At 36.8% G+C, this 4,830-nt stretch overlaps 1 non-coding gene across 1 annotated transcript; it reads left to right on the top strand.

The window, feature by feature from the left end:
- The first annotated feature begins 463 nt into the window (after positions 1–463).
- TRNAS-GGA (transfer RNA serine (anticodon GGA)) lies at positions 464–535 on the top strand. The gene has a single exon. It is a non-coding gene; the product is annotated as a tRNA-Ser (tRNA).
- Positions 536–4,830: the final 4,295 nt, after the last annotated feature.

Genomic DNA, 4,830 nt, shown 5'->3' with positions numbered 1-4,830 from the left:
TTGATAAACATACAGATTTCTGAAGGACTTACTTGGAAGCCATAACTATTACTTTATAACAGTAGTTTAAAAATATACTTCATTACTTATTTTTCCCCAAGAGTAAAGAAAAAAAAAAATCAGTGCTAAACTGCTTAAGTTTTAAATGACTAAATTCCCCTACAACAATTATTAGAATTAATAGACAAAAACTTTATAATGAAAAATAACTAACAAAAATCTTCCTAAACACAAAACTAAGCAAGCAAAATAGGTCTTGATTAAAAAAAAAAAAAAAAGCTTTATAAAGCCATAAATTGCCTGAAATCAGTGACTCTCAAATTTTGTTTCACCAGATGTGGTGGGTGATAGACATAGGTCTAGGCAACTGTGTGTGATTCTGTGAACTCCTGCTTTAGTATCATCCATTTCTTATCCATTCAAGGCAGCAAATTTAAATTTGATTGACTATGAAATAGAGACTTCCCTGGTGGCTCAGAGGTTAAAGCGTCTGCCTGGAATGCAGGAGACCAGGGTTCAATCCCTTGGTTGGGAAGATCCCCTGGAGAAGGAAATGGCAACCCACTCCAGTACTCTTGCCTGGAGAACCCCATGGACGGAGGAGCCTGGTAGGCTACAGTCCATGGGGTCGCAAAGAGTCGGACACAATGAGCGACTTCACTGAGTACTCACTCACTTACTATGTTTTTAAAAGTGCATCATGCACACATTTAGGTTTAAATTTAGTAACTAGTTACTTGTGAACAGTCCAAAGCTAAAGTCAATACACCACATACCATGAAACTGAGACAGACTCACTCTCAGAGATATCACAAAGTATTCTGTTCTCATCTTCCTTCCCCATGTGGTGCTTGGAAACAAACCCTGGGAGATGGAAGATGTTCTAAGAAGACCTAGAGCAATCTTGCAGTGAGAAAGTCCCAGAAGAGTTATCATTAGCATCAGTTAACATTTAAAACTCTAGCTGCTGCCAACAACTGGAGGTTTTGCAAAGACTGCCTGCCAAGGGGGATTTTTGAAGATACTGCTGGGAGTTGTTAATAAATTTGCTATGTACCTTTCCAATGGGGCTGACCCCAGAATTTTGCCATTGGGAAGAACAGAGAGAGTAGGCAAGGAAAGAGAATTTCAGTTTATATATCAGTTCTGATCCTTTAATCATACTCCCAGAAATGCTACATTGAAATTTTATATAGGCTTACTGTGAAATAAGTGAACACACTGTGGATGGCGGAAGACATGAAATGTTTGCTAAGCCTGGACAAGTCTTTTACAGCTAAACAAAAGGGTAGTATTTAAGGTCCAAAAAGAAATAAATTGGTGACTGGTTCCTGTGTATTTTAATTAGTGAATTCTATATTTTATATTGTTGATTGACTGGGCAATCTGGTGAGCTGAAAAATACAGTTACTAGAACCAAACTACTACATACCACTAAAGACCCTGAACATGTCATTTATTCTCTCTATGCCTTAATGTCCTTTTCTATATAATGAGGCTTCAAATCTGCTTAACAGAACTATTATTAGGAGTAAATGGGTAATATAGTGGAAAAATAACTGAACTGAGAATTATCGACAATTTTGTTAGTTCTTGTTTTGCAACTAAGTAGCTGAATTGTTTAGATAATGCTTTCCATATATCTGGCTTAGATCAACTTCCTCCTCCTCCTCATTATCTAGGACTTGCAGGGCACTTCCTATTTGCCAGACACACTTTAAAATATTTTAAATGCATTAACTTATTTTATATCCATAGCAGACCCATAGGTATATAAATACAAAATGAAGTATTTTCAAATTATAAATATTTATAGTTCTGTGATCCTGACTTGATTATATCCAAATGGAACAAGCATTCTCTCATAGAAACAAATCAAGCAATCAAGTTAAAATACAGAAAAGGAGCAACAAGATTATAATTACATGCTACCAAAATAAACATTCAAGTAACTATTAAATCATTTAGACTTCCTCATTCCTAGGTAAACATAAATGTCTATTTTGTTAATTTGTTGCCTACAGTATTCTGTCCATTGTTCAAAACTTATCTTAATATTTTTATACAGAAACAATATTGAATCTCTTTTATACTTTCAAATACACTTACTATTATAAATTTTAAATTTCCAATATATCATTTTGCATAGAATTGATAGGATGCTAGATACTGTTGAGATAAACATAGGGTTATATGTATATAAGTTTACAAAATTAAGTAGGTTGTCACACGTTAGAAAATACATATGTTTTAAGAAAGAGAAACAAATTCATTGGAATCTAGTTAACCATTCTTCAAAATCTGACAAGAAAACAGTCCCATTACACGGTACATGAGCAACACCTAACAGATAAACAGACATATCTTAAATGTAAATTTGTAATGATCAGTAAATTAGTTAGACAGACTGTAGCCTGCCAGGCTCCTCTGTCCATGGGATTTTCCAGGCAAGAATACTGGAGTGAGTTGCCATTTCTTTCTCCAGGGGATCTTCCTGATTCAGGAATTGAATCTGTGTGTCTTAGCTCCCCTGCATCGGCAGACAGGTTCTTTACCACCAGCACCACCTGGGAAACCCATAGATAATTAACTCCTCTTTATTTCTTAATTCTTTCACAGTGACCATTCTAAATTTCACTGTTTCTAAAACTGAGAAGTTCTTTGGTATACTTACCAGTCTATACACAACTTATTGGTATTTATGATAGCGTTGAAAATCATCCCAATTTTATTTTGTTTTATTTTTAATTAACTTATTTTAATTGGAGGCTAATTACTTTAAAATATTGCATTGGTTTTGCCATACATCAACATGAATCCGCCATGGGTATACACGTGGTCCCCATCCTGAATCCCCCGTCCCACCTCCCTCCCTGTACCATCCCTCTGGGTCATCCCAGTGCACCAGCCCCAAGCATCTTGTATCCTGCATCGAACCTGGACTGGCAATTTGTTTCTTATATGATATTATACATGTTTCAATGCCATTCTCCCAAATCATCCCACCCTCTTCCCTCCCACAGAGTCCAAAAGACTGTTCTATATATCTGTGTCTCTTTTGCTGTCTCGCACACAGGGTTATCATTACCATCTTTCTAAATTCCATATATATGTGTTAGTATACTGTATTGGTGTTTTTCTTTCTGGCTTACTTCACTCTGTATAATCGGCTCCAGTTTCATTCACCTCATTAGAACTGATTCAAATGTATTATTTTTAATGGCTGAGTAATACTCCATTGTGTATATGTACCACCACTTTCTTATCCATTCATCTGCTGATGGACATCTAGGTTGCTTCCATGTCCTGGCTATTATAAAAAGTGCTACAATGAACATTGGGGTACACGTGTCTCTTTTAATTCTGGTTTCCTCAATGTGTATGCCCAGCAGTGGGATTGCTGGGTCATAAGGCAGTTCTATTTCCAGTTTTTTAAGGAATCTCCACACTGATCTCCATAGTGGCTGTACTAGTTTGCATTCCCACCAACAGTGTAAGAGGGTTCCCTTTTCTCCACACCCTCTCCAGCATTTATTGCTTGTAGACTTTTGGATCGCAGCCATTCTGACTGGTGTGAAGTGGTACCTCATTGTGGTTTTGATTTGCATTTATCTGATAATGAGTGATGTTGAGCATCTTTTCATGTGTTTGTTAGCCATCCGTATGTCTTCTTTGGGGAAATATCGATTTAGTTTTTGGCCCATTTTTTGATTGGGTTGTTTATTTTTCTGGAATTGAGCTGCAGGAGTTGCTTGTATATTTTTGAAGTAACGTTAAGTTTTAGGTACATTTGAAAAAAAATTAGTCACAAAAATCTTATATGAAACAACATTCACATATGTAAAACATAAGTAATATAATAATTACTTAAAATGGGAAAGATTAGAGACAGCTGAATCAATTCTTCAGCATATTTTATTTCTTAGAATTAAAAAGAAAAAAATAGAAAGCATTTGACCTGAAACTAGTGTGAAAGGAAAGAAAAAGGAATGGGAACTAGTTTTATTCTCACAATCAAGTTAACACCACCCTTGATTTCCCTCCAGTCCTGAGGCTGGAGGAAAGGATAAGCGTGGGAGCAGGGCTGTGGACCCAGCAGACACCTGTCATGTGCACTGTACACTCCAGACCTAGTGTCTTGAGTCTGCAACTTTTGGAAAAAAACAATAAAAATAGTTGAGACAGAAAAATGTACCGTGTCCCCAAATAATTAAAAGCTATATTGAAAGAGACACATGTACCCCAATGTTCATCGCAGCACTGTTCATAATAGCCAGGACATGGAAACAACCTAGATGTCCATCAGCAGATGAATGGATAAGAAAGCTGTGGTACATATACACAATGGAATATTACTCAGGCATTAAAAAGAATACATTTGAATCAGTTCTGATGAGATGGATGAAACTGGAGCCGATTATACAGAGTGAAGTAAGCCAGAAAGAAAAACACCAATACAGTATACTAACACATATATATGGAATTTAGAAAGATGGCAATGACGACCCTGTCTGCAAGACAGCAAAAAGGACACAGAGGTGTATAACGGACTTTTGGACTCAGAAGGAGAGGGAGAGGGTATGATGATTTGGGAGAATGGCATTGTAACATGTATACTATCATGTGAGAATCGAATCGCCAGTCTATGTCCGACGCAGGATACAGCATGCTTGGGGCTGGTGCACGGTGATGACCCAGAGAGATGTTATGGGGAGGGAGGTGGGAGGGGGGTTCATGTTTGGGAACGCATGTACACCCGTGGTGGATTCATGTCAATGTATGGCAAAACCAAAAAAAAAAAAAAAAAAAAGGTTAATGATGAAAAAAAAA

Source organism: Budorcas taxicolor, chromosome 22, assembly GCF_023091745.1.
Source record: "Budorcas taxicolor isolate Tak-1 chromosome 22, Takin1.1, whole genome shotgun sequence".
NCBI lineage: Eukaryota > Metazoa > Chordata > Mammalia > Artiodactyla > Bovidae > Budorcas > Budorcas taxicolor.
This window is presented reverse-complemented; position numbering and strand designations above follow the sequence as displayed.